Source organism: Malaya genurostris, chromosome 2 (genome assembly GCF_030247185.1).
Source record: "Malaya genurostris strain Urasoe2022 chromosome 2, Malgen_1.1, whole genome shotgun sequence".
NCBI classification, from domain to species: Eukaryota; Metazoa; Arthropoda; class Insecta; order Diptera; family Culicidae; genus Malaya; species Malaya genurostris.
Window position 1 is genome coordinate 84,149,429 of NC_080571.1, and position 13,298 is coordinate 84,162,726.

The 13,298-nt window shown below is 36.8% G+C and overlaps 1 protein-coding gene across 7 annotated transcripts in view; it reads left to right on the forward strand.

Annotated features, from left to right (window-relative positions):
- Positions 1-13,298, forward strand: part of LOC131427882 (trithorax group protein osa) — a 483,794-nt gene that overhangs the window by 163,972 nt on the left and 306,524 nt on the right. The window lies entirely within an intron of this gene.

Consider the following 13,298-nt stretch of genomic DNA (forward strand, 5'->3'; position numbering starts at 1 on the left):
CTCAGTTCATGTAGCACAAGCCAAAAACGGAAAACTGTCCGTAGTTTTCGAACTCTATGGAAGACAACGACGAATTTTTCAAATTTCTCGAAATAGCTGCTTAAGACTGTGAACAAGCTCTTCAAGGTGTTGAAGCTATTTTGCTCGTTCCTGGCACGATAGATACTTCGGGTCATTGTCATCAGGCCCAAATAGACCGAGAAGCTGGGATTTCAATAGGTTCTATTTTAAATTTCGCATTTTCATTATATGAAAAGCTCCAATCAACTCCAATCCCCGCCCGGAGAATTACCTCCACTCCGGCACTGTACAAAATCAATACTGTTTCCCAACCAGGCACGATTAAATCGTGCCGATGCTCAAAAAGTTATTTCACACTAAAAAACAGCTGAGGTATTTTCCCACATGGCTGTTGCGCGCTGTGTGAGCTCACAACGGAATTAATATCGTCTACAAGTGTACATCCAAAGACTTATCTCGCTTTTTTCGTCGTTCTCGTGTTATTCATATTACCGAAGCAAGATTGGCTTTTGAACCCTTCCACTAGAGAATCTTTCTAGTGAAAATCTATTATTCTTCCATTCTTTCTATTCGATAACACAATAGATCTGCTTTTTCCAACCTATGGTTTGTTTTTTCTGTCAGCAATTGTTTATGCTACATGGAATGAGAAGTTCTGGACCTAACGAAGAAATCGTGAAAACTTTTTTATTCTTCAGTATAATCGCCATCTAGAGAGAAACACCTTGACCCATACTGCCCATACTCGCATATCAGTCCCATATCGATTTTCGCCAATTTTGAGTTAGCTTGAGGAATGAAATCTTTCCTCAATATACTCTCAGAAAGTGCAATAAGAGTTGAAGGTTTGTTCAGTAAAATGTAAAAAAAATATCAACTCATGTCTGTCCCATATGTAAAGTACTCGCATATCAGTCCCATTCAGTGCTAATTTCAAAAAATTCGTTTGTTGCAATATTGGAATAGCAAAGGTGTATTACCGATATTTCATGTAATAATACCATGATTTAACATTAGGTAGCACAATAAATAAAAAATTCGGAAATAAAATTTTGATCGTCTTTTCCTCGTCATGCAGATTTTCCATATGAGACTGATATGTAAGTATTGATCAAGGCCGTTTCTGCAATGACCTCAACATTCTACGAAAAATTCTTTCCCTGGAGAAGCCTTCACAGGTTCGGGAATAGATAATAGTCGCTGGGGGCCAGGTCTGGCGCATAAGAGGGATGGTGGACCAATCTCTGAACCGCAAATCATTCAATTTCATAGTCTTTTTCCATAGCTTGATGAAAACTACAACTCGTGTGGACATTAGTGGATAGATTGTCATGGAATTTAAAGATTTATCTCCCTTTTTAGGTTGTTCTCGTGTTATTTATATTACTAAGGGGCTGTCCATAAAAGACGTCACGCTTTTTTTGACGATTTTTGACTCCCCATCCCCCCTTTGTCACAAATTGTCACAGAAGCAAAGACCCCCCACCCCCTCTATGTCACATGTCACGAATTCAAAATAAATAAAATTCATCTCAATACCAATATGTATGACAAACCATACAAATATGAGAGCAAAATCAATTTATTACATGCTGTCATTAGATTAAAAAATATCCCTTAAACTACAAAATCATCGGAATTATTTTATTAATATCAATTATATAAATTAACAAAATATTTGGTTGGAATTGATGAAACATTTAAATCATCTGTTTTATTCCTACTAGGGGTACACAGATATATTACTGTTTTAGGTAAAGAATAATATTTCCTTAGTGTAGCATACAGGGCTGAGAAAATAAAGACCAAAACCTCATCAAAACGAGATCACTGCCGGAGAATCTTTTCATGATCAGTTGATCAGTGAATTTTAAATCACATCGATCAATATCGGTACTGATCTTCCGTGATTTTGAGCTAAAATGATTCTTGATTTATGTAAGTTCAATCATTGGATGATTCGATCAGCTTTCTTGGTGGAGGAAAATCACATATGATCAAGATAAGACATGACATGATCTACGTCTGAAATCGTCGATCTCCCGCCCTTTTTTCAAATGGAGTACAATTGAATAAACTGCATCAGAATCAGATAAGAGAAATGCTTATGATATACTATTATCAATGCTAGAAAATCAAATTACTGAAAAAATTGTCAGTGCATAACTTAAGTTAAACCGTTTGAAGGCATCCTTTTCTTTTTTACTCATATTAGGCAAAATTTATTAATTTCGCTAATTTACTCGCTCCTCCGTGCACTTTTGCTGATCACAACAGAAATGATTTCCTGCATCACTCATTTCCGAATTTACAAGAAGAAGCTTCTACATCAACAAATACGCGTTTTTCTATAGAATGTAAACGTTTATTGTGGAGATTTTTTCAGGAAACAGGGCAAAGCATTAATATAATTAGGTATTTCAAAAATGCGCTCATTGAAAATATTGGACGTCACATTCCAAAAACCTCTCCCCCTCCCCCTGTTACAAAAGGTCACGTTTTATGAAACACTCCCCTACCCCTTGCGGCGTGACGTCTTTTATGGACAGCCCCTAAAGAAAAATTGGTTTTTGAACTCCTCTTCTAGAGAACCTTTTGAAATTTATAATTGTTTCATTCTTTCTATTTGATAACACAATAGATCAGCATTTCCCAACCCGTGGTTCTCGGGGGGCCGTGAATCATTTTCATAAAAAACTTCTATTTTCTGCAGCAATTATTCATAACATATTGTTGTGCTGCCTCAAATTCAATACAATAATGTTTTTAGGTCAATAAAATAATCTTTTTACATTTGATATTATGTATTTTTCAAAATAAAATGTGAATATTTTTTCTACGGAAAAAAAATTTTTTTTAGACGTGGATCTCTTAAATTATTGTTGCTTTTTTAAATATCCGGAATTGTTCCCTAGCAAATTCGTAAAATTGATTAGTACATTTATTTTAGTCCTACAAATAAATTTCACTCAGGAGATTCAGCAGCCATGCCCTTCAATCATGAGCATGAACTCAGCGAAGTACCGATGGTAACGCAAAGAGGTCAAAAACTTGAAGCTAATTAGTTAAGGTCGTTTTGAATGTGTTACTATTTTTTTCGAGTACTTCGCTAAATTCATTAGAAGTTACCGGTGCATTCCTCCTAAATCAGCTCGAAAACAAATCATAATCCAGTGGATAGTTTGTTGCTAATTAGTTATGGTGGTTTTGAATTTGCGATTCATTTTTTTTCTACTGTTGAGTGACGTCACCGATAAAACGTCATTTTTTCTCGTTTCAATTTCCTCGAGATGGCTAAACCGATTTTCACAAGCTCAGGCTCGTTTGAAAGCTATATGAGAATGCGATCTAAGTTCGAAGAACAAATGGCTGTTACTGTAAGTTTCAAAAAAATATAATGGCATAAGTGACGTAACCGACAAAACACTTTTTTTTCATCCGCTCAATTTTCTCAGAGATAGCTGATCCAATTTCTGCAAGCTTAGGCTCATTTGAAAGCTAACATTCATCAAGTTCAAATATTAAATTGTAGATACTACCCGTTTCGGTGATATAATCGTAGAAGTGACGTAACCGACATATAGTAATACATTTTTCATGTTCAAACATTTTTTCAGGAAATAATCAATTTTCAAGTTCAAATGTATTATTTCAGATACTTTTGGTTTCAAGAAAGTCATCGGATATGCGAAGTGATCGCTGAAGCCCACTTAGGTGAACTAACCGAAACAATGTGAATGTATTTGTGTTAGAAATTTTCTCAATTGAAACTAAATAATGCTGAAATGAGACTGGTTGAATGAAAACAGAAAGCCATTATTACACCTCTAGGTGGATTTGGAAGGAAATCAAACGGATTCAAAAATTGCATTAATTTCCATTTTGATGTGAATTCGTCTTATTTTAGTATGGGGCACTTCTTCAAAATTGGCCTTTGGGAGAGTGATAAGCTTTTGATTTCAATTTTTGCTACATGCTATCGATAAAATGATCAACAATTTATGGTAAAATGCTCAGTTATATGACATAATACCAAATAAATCAAATTGAACTGTTTACTGAGCAGGAAGTATCGCAAGTGCTCCTCATTTCATTTGGTTCAACTCCAGAGGTCAATTCCAGAATCCAGTTCTAGTATCAAGAATTCAGTTTCTGAATATAGTTAATCTATTGCCGGTGCCATGATTAAAGGTCATGAAATCATGACACATGTCTTCTCAAGAATGATTGATATCCTGAAAATTAATGAACATGAACTTTGTTTGAGTACTTCGATAGGATCATAGGAAGTTTATGAAGCACCTCTCCCAAATAAGCTTGAAAACAAATCGAAACCCAGTGGATAGTTTGTTGATAAAAGGCAGCAAATTATCCATTGGGTTTCGATTGGTTTTCGATCTTATTTAGGAGGGGGGTACTTCGTTAATTTCATATAAACTTAGCGAAGTTCTCAAAGAAATAAAAAATAAATGAACAGCCATTTTAAAATTATCGTAACTAACTAGCAACTTATTAGCAACAACCTATCCACTGGGTTTCAATTTGTTTTCAAGCCTATTTAGGATGAGTACTGCGTTAATTTCATATTAACATAGTGAAGTACTTAAAGGTATAAAACAAATTGAACAACAAATTCAAAATTCCCTAACCAAAAAGCAACAAATTCTGCTCTGGGCTTCGATTCGTTTACAAGATTATTTAAGAGGGGTACGGCGTTAATTTCACATTAACATAGCGAAGTACTCAAAACATAAAAAAAAATTGAGCAACAAATTCAAAATTACCGTAACTAATTAGCAACTTATTAGCAACAAACCAGTCATTGGGTTTCGACTTGCTTTCAAGTTTATTTAGGAGGGGTGCTTTGTTGATTTTATATGAACTTAGTGCAGTATTAAAAAAATTAGCAATAAATTCAAAACTACCGTAACTAATTAGCGACTAATAAGCAACACATTATCCACTGGGTTCCGATTTGTTTTCAAGATTATTTAGGAGGGGTGCTTCGTTATCTTCATATGAACTTAGCAAAGTACTCAAACAATGTTTTAAAATAATATGCAACATATTCAAAATTACCGTCGTTTATCAGCAACTAATTAGCAACAAATTATTCATCTATTTGCGTTATAATCGGTAAGAGGTGCCTCTCTAAGTTCATGTTCATTGAACATTTCATGGGAGATGAATTATTGTTATTTTTCATGATATCAATCATTTTGCTTATGAAATCATGAATATTAACGAATGTTCCAGGTTCAGAGTTCAGTTCCAGATACAGAATATCAAACATTCGAGGAAAAATGACATCAATATTGCGCTGCATCCACCACTTTTCGCAAGAATTACTACGTAAATCGACATTTTGCGTGTTGGCGTTGTTTATCTTGCGAGATTTATTTTGTGCACCGTTCGCAGTGTGAGTTTCACTTCAAACTAGGGCAATTACATCAGCGTTCAACTGCTGGTGGTTGTTTGCATTGTAGCAGAATATGCTGAAAAGATAACAACAAAGGAAAAAATCTACAAATCAGCCCTTTTAGGGGATATACAAAAAAGTTATAAGAGCTATTCAACTTTAGAAATGTGCAAATTGGAAGTGAAAATAATCAGTTTGGTAAACCGTTCGCAGGGCGAACTTCGCACCAGACGAGTGCAAATAAAACCAACATTCAGTATTTTTTTTCATAGTGTATTGGTTTTAATGAGCTCAGGATATGCAAGTGAAGGTAAATATTTTATTGATCATTACTATCTGCATTAATGCTAGAAAGCCCGGAAGGTCCATAAAACTGTGATACACAGGTCGAAAAAGTTTTGTGATTTTACATCTTTTAAGATGCACATAAATGGAGCATCGTATTTCACACAAATTTATATTCAAGAACATGTAGAATTGCGCGATTTGAACATTGCAGGAGTTTGAAATCAAATGAAATAAACAAAAGATCGATAGCAACAGCACGACTTGAACCGAGAAACATTAGATCACAAAGCACTTCAGTAAATCGACTGAACCACAGACGCCCATAGCCGCTTGATGAATAATTGGTCCATTTAAATGCACTCGGAGCCAGTGAAATTTTGTGCGAGTGGAATTTTGCGTCATACTACTTAACTACTTAACTTTAGTAGTTATAAATTGTATCGTTTGTAGAATTATGTCACCTGTAAAATTGATAATTTTTTTCTGTGTATGTAAAAAAAATTATTTGATATTTATATTTCTACAGTCATATAACAAGCTACGTTCTACAAAAAGTCACACAATTTTATGCAATTGTGTCATTGTGTATGTATTGTTTTTTATAATTGGAATCAAAATTGCAGTCAAAGTTGACTTCCAAGATCACTCTAGTGTTAAATTCAAGGTAATTTTTCGTATTCAAGTCAATCCGGTAATGTCTCTGACATAACCCACTCGTCTTTTTTCTTATTGCTCTAGGATTTGCCAACTACACTGAGGTCTTTTTTACGCGGGCTCTAAACGGTTTTTGAGTGGCTTTTTTTTCGTGGACTCCCGAAGTTGTGCGGGTTTTTTACGCGAATTTTCGAAGTTATCCAGTTTTCTTGTTTTGTCTTATAAATGCATGAAATGTCGAGATCTGGTGTTATTTAAAAAAAAAATTTTAAATTCAGTTCTCTGCCACTTGAAAAATTTTCGAGGGTGTGCCCTAGCAAAAAATTTGGCTGACCCATAAATGACCAAACCTGCATCGGCCAGAAATAGTCGAAAACACGTTTTCATTCGGCACGTCAGAAAAGACATTGCCCTTCGTTGCAAAACAAAAAGTGTTCTGTAAGTAGCAGAAACTTTACGTCTGCTTAGCGGTTCAAATTGAACTGCCGAGTTTAGCACTAAGCAGTTGAATTTGAACTGCTCTGCACTGATGAGTCAAAGACGAAACGTTAACATAATAAAAACGATTATGTGCCCTAGCACAAAATTTGTCTAAGCCCTAAATGTACAATTCCTTTAGTTTTGCGGTTTCTTACGCGGCTTTGTTACGCTGATTCCCCCGGCTTAAAAAGAGACATCAGAGTATTTGTGGAGAAACACCTTTTTACATGTCCTAAGAATTCTCGAAAAAAATCGATTTTTTTTCTTTATTAGACGCTATTATCAAGAGATTGTAAACGGAAGAAATAATTTGAAATCGATCTTCTTCACGGTTCGTCTTCGACTTGTCAGTGCCTAACATTTATGCATTCATGTTGAACCGTTATTCCATCTAGCAGTTCAAAATGAACCGATAAGCATACGTAAAGGTCAAACTCTACTTGGGGTTGCAATCTTTTAAGAATACACCGAACTGTATTTTAAAGGGTGGCTTTTAAGAGGTATGGGATTTGATTCATTGAAAATTGATGAAATTTTTATTGTAATTGGTAGAACGATCAATATAATTTATTGTTTGACGATGATTTCATGTAAATGTTGGCAGCGGCACCGCCTGTCATTTTTGGGATGCATTGGTAACATTTGCAAATGCTTCTGGCTGGTCTTCACTCCAGATGCGGCAATTTGACTTGTTGACGTACCCATTCAACGAGAAATGAGCTTCGTCCCAGAACACAATTTTTCGATAAAAAAGTTATAAATTATAGACCAAACTGAACAAGTTTGACAACGATGCAAAACACGTTTCACGCGTGATCGGTCAAAAACAGTGTTACCAGCGAAAAATCATCCTTTACTTACTGACGTGCCCAACGAGAACAAGTTTCAACATAAACTGTTGTGCACTGGTGAGTTGGCATACCCTGAAGATAAATAAATACTTCTACGAAACGTTGATCAGTTACCAACTTTTGTATGGGGAAGCATCACAACTATCACATGAAAAGTTGGAAATCGAACCGTTTATTTCAAATTCATTCTCCCAGTAGAACTGAATGGCTGGTAGTTGAACTACAGTGTGGGCGAAAACTGATCGTTGTTGAAATGTGTCCTCATTGCGATGATTGTTACCTAACAAATCAAATTTGTACTGTGTTTCAATTAGTTTTTTTTCTAGAACTTCGAAAATAATTATTATTCGGATGAACTTTATGAATATTTTTGTTTTATATTTGACCTTACCATTCGCCGTTACCTCTGGAGTTTTCGATCAAGTCCATGAAACTATCGTTTGCCAATGACTTCAAATTATTTCATGTCATAAAATCCACAGCTGACGCAGAGTTCCTCCAAGAATCCCTTGGAACCTTGGAACTAGACTGCTCCGAGCTCTTACAGCATTTACAAATTGATATCCATCGCCGTAACGATTAGAAACTATTCTTTTCTTAGGATCCCCTATGCTAGAACTAATGATGGTCATAACGAGCCTTTTGCCAGTACGTGCCGAACATTCAACCACTGTTTCAATTCATTCGACTTTAATCTATCACGAAACGTTGTCAAGAGATTGTTCCTAGGGTTACTATCTAATTAGTTTTAGTTAGTTTAGTTTTATGCTATGTTTAAGTGAAATGTATTATTTGGATGATTGTAATCTGTTGATGCTAAAGATGAGGAGGTTTTAGGCCTGTTGGAGAGCAAGTTTGACAGAAACTAACTCCCCCGGGCTGTTCCCTGCTCCAAATAAACAAATAGACAACTAATAACCATACATGATCTGGCAAGGAATTCGTAGCTACAGACAAAAAGATATCTATAAAACAATAATTCAATGGAAAAGCTTTGCAAACAAAAACAGACGGATTTGCAACGGGCACGAAACACACAGAAACCCGGTTGCTCATTATTAACATTATTCGACTGTGAATATCAAATCATACGAAACCAGATGCTCCATCACACAACAATGGAAGCCATTCGCAGGTTCATTTCCATTCAGTAAAGCATCGTCCTCCGAGAGCACCGCGCCATCGTTTGGAATACCACCAACAAGCATACCTTTGATGCAGCACATTTTGTTACTTTCATTTGTTGTTGGAAGGTTTTGCTGCTGCTTTCGGTGACCTTGACACAGACCCAGTTTCAATAACAAATCCCTCCTTCCCACCAACCAACATGATGGTTCCCTTTTTGCACGTCGACTTTAGTAGCTGCAACAACACTAGAAGAGCAGTCGTTTTCCGCTGCCGTCATCATCGTCATCATCATCATCATCGACGTCGTATTCGTTGCCGTCGTCGTCGTCGTCGTAGTCGACGTCGTTGTCGTCCTACCCGTTTGTTACGATACAAACGCCTGGCGCTTGGTCTCCTCCAGCAACCAAATCATCTGTTGAAAGGCAGACTCCGGTTGTGGATGAATGTTTATTTATTTATATTTATTCCGTACGTATTTTCCCTTTTCTCCATCGCATCCTCGTTATTATCATCCATCAGGTTTGGGGAGGAGTGTCGTGGTTGGTAGGGGAAACGCCGGTTGCATTCCGTGGCAAACCTCTTGCGAGTGGGACCAGCATTTTCAACTGGTGATAACATTCTCTGGCAGTGACGCAGCAGGAGGCTTATTGGCTTCACGAGGAATATATATCCGAAAAATATCACATCATTCCTCCTTCGGTCAGCTGCTTCCGACGAGGATTGAAAATTGCGAGTAGCCCCCTCCACCAATGCTCGGAAGGTTGAGCGAGTCGGGGCTCACCAGGCAGCAAGGTGATGATGATGGTGGTGGGGGTCGAGAAATGAATGTATCCGGTCAATTTTACTGGCTACCAACAGATTCCATCCGGTTCACGGACGGACACGGCAACCGAAGGAAGGCTAGGATAAGCCGAGACCGTTGAAATGAATTTGTTGTGTTAGGCATACATGAAATGTCAAAAATTTACACAATCACACGCATGATGAAAGGAGCGGCCTAGGGAGAGACAGAGACGCGTCTAGACTGGACCCGGACAAATGATGATGCCGGGCAGGACGAAAGTACGTATCTGGGTCGTGAGTAGTAACGGTGTGCACGAATCATGCCGTCGTCGTCGTCGTCATCGTGCGTACCAGACCGTTTTCCTGTTTGTGCGTTCCGGTTTCTACTAAACTTATAGACCGTAGAGTAAAGTTTGAATGTGGGAGCATAGGTTACTGCCGACGGTTATGGTTTAGTAGGTTCCCAGGAGCTGTGCACTTTACTACCTCCTTGTGCCATTGTTTACCACTTGTTGATGGTTACGGACCGGGCTGCGTTAGACTCGATCCAGGTTAGTTACTCACGTGATGGAATGATGATACGTTGTATTTTCATACACACCATTTAACATTGCTTAATATTGATCGGTATTGTTCGGAGTGTTATCATTTCACGATATAACTCATGACAGATATAGAAATTATCGGAAGGTTTTTTGCATGTTTTATAGTGAATCATTTATAAGCAAAAAAGAAAAATTAAAATAAGACTAAGAAACACGTTTTTTCTTAAGGACTTTAAGAAGACTCGGTGCAAGAAGGCTTCATCGTTATTAACCCGTCGAAAATGCTCTGCTCACGTACAAGAAAGTTTTTCTTGATATTGAGGATACCAACGAACCTAACACTTAGGTCAATAAGTTCCCGGTCTCACAAACAGATGGCGTCACTAATTTAAAATCCCTCTAGTGTTTAATAGATACATCGTTCTAATTCATCTGTCAAAATTTTCGTGACATTCGATTTATCAATGTGCTAGTTATTGTGGTTCCAGTTACGTTCCATTTAGAGTGCTTGTCTTAATCCACCTAGTGGTGTGATGACGCCCTTCTCTCATAACTTACATTTTCATAAATATTGCTAAGAAATTATTGGGTAAAGTGTGCTAAAACTGTTATACTATCACTCAAAGAGGTGAAATAGAAAAAGTAAAAAAGTCTAAATCGACATCAAAACCACTCCAATCGATAGTGATTATCAATAGACGGCCAACCAAACCGATTCTGGTTATTCTTTCAAGAATCGAAGAAAATTATTTTGAAGTATACCACAGTATTATGTATGTTATTATGATTAATATGAGAAATGCATCATTACACCACTAGGTGGATTTTTTAAATTTTAGTTTTCGAATTTTAGGAAAAAAATTCAATTTTTTACAGTATATATATTTTTAAGAGTGCTCTATCTATTTCCTATAACTTCTTGGGTATCATTTTTGCACAATTTACAGATTCCGAGCTACCAAGATTTGAAGAAAGATTCGACCTTTTGAAAAATCAATCTTGAGTATAATTGGTGTCTGCATGAGTGCAAAAATAAATATTTTGTCATACTGAAAACGAGTGCAAAGCTTCATCATCAAAGACTATAACTCCTTACCACATGGGGTAAGAAAGGATAGAATATCCTTTAATTTTAATTCCGCATACACAGACTCAACCACGTATGGAGAACCAAAAACCTGGATACGTAATTGCGTCAATGCGGGACAGTTACATATCAGATGATACGGAGTACCGTAATCGCAATCACACAAATCACAGTTTGCAATGTCCAGTCAGAGCTTTGACCAGAATACTGCAATGATGCTTGGAAAAATGCAGTAGACACTTGAACATTTTCAGGTTCAAATCTGGTAAAAATGCTTTTGTCTGAGCGCAAGCTTGCAAGCTGCACCAGTAGCTGGCATGTTCGGATGCAGCCCAAGAACGAAGCTGGTTCAGGACCAACAAAATCATTCGTTGTACCAGTTCTAATCAACTCATCAGCCCATTTATTTCCAGTAATACCAGAATGGTCGGGTACCCATAAGATGTAAACAGCATTTGAAATACTGAGGTCTTCAGTTTGAGTTCGACATGCGATCACTAGATTCGACCGTGAATCATTCGAACTGAAGGCTTTCAAAGCTTCCTGACTGTCGGAACAATAATAAATTCGTTTACCACCGATTCTCTACTGAAGTGCCGATTGTATTCCACGCAGAATCGCGCAGATTTCTGCTTGGAACGCAGTACTGTATCTACCAAGTGCATGAGACTGCTCTAGTCTCATTTCACGACGATAGACACCAGCACCAGCTCGATCATCCCACATAGAATCGACCGTATAAGAAACTATTTGTTCATCAAGTTGTCGTTCCAAAAAACCAGACACTGATTGTTTAAACAGTTTAAACAGATTTTGTTCGAAACAGCTCGTCGAGATCATGCAATGCCTGAATGTGTATGTATGTAAGTGTGTGTGTAACGTCAATGTGCACTTAATTTTCTCGGATTAATTTTCCCTTTGAAGATTATTTATCTCTCATCTGGATCAGATTTCCGAAGTTATGTTAGCACCATGCATTTTTTACCGGAAATAAAAACACTGAGAAGTATGGATAGTATATTCACTTATTCACTTTAAGGCCATTATGAAACATAAGTAGGTTGTACGCATCTTTACACAAACTGTTTCGAAATCAACAATAAAAATGAAAATTTTCCACAGTGACATGACACAGGTCAGAGTCTACTACTAAAGCACTCAGTACTGTTTACCGAGAACTCGTAAAACTGTTTCCAAAGCGGTAAAATATGTGACATTCAGTTTACAAACATTGTCAGTAAAATGAAAGCAAATGTTCTGTAATATTTTTCTTGATTTACTAAAATCCAGTAACGATTTGTTTTAGTCTTGTTAAGACGTAGAGCCGTCTTAAGCTATAGTTTTAAAATTTGATCAATATCTAACGAGGAAAACAGATTGCAAAAATGACATGCGAATACAAATATGTAATGAATGTCGCAAAAATGTTAACTCAGAGACGGGACTCAAACCGGTAGCTAGTTCCTAACCGGGGAAATTGGTTTGCCAATTAAACTATCCTGCAAACGAAAAAAAAAACACAAGAAGAGAAAGCCCAATTGACTAGAAGAACCAAGGATGCTTCGCTTTACTTGGCCACCAAATATTCAACTATAATCCTACCTCTATGGAAACACTCTGAACAGGAATCAATCACACACCGCGTCACAAGTCTATCACTTACTATTCTGCATGACCGCCTTCCACTGATTTTGAGATTTTGTTTTTGTCTCTTTTGCTGATCTTAACCCTTTAACGCTCATGGGGAAATATGTTTTCCTTCTATAAAAATTATTATCGATTCTTTAATTATAATTAAATCGATGTGTTTTTTTTACTGAATGTTAAAAAAACTTTTTTTCCAAGGCGACAAATATGTTCACTTGATTTTACGTTTCGTCTTAGACTAATCAGTGCGTAGCAGTTTATGTTGAACTGCTACCTCCGACCTGACGGTTCAACATAAACCGCTAGGCAGACGTAAAGTTAATGCTATTTGCAAAACACTTCTTTGATATTACACCAAAGTGTAATATCAAAACCGACGTCTTACCAAACTTACC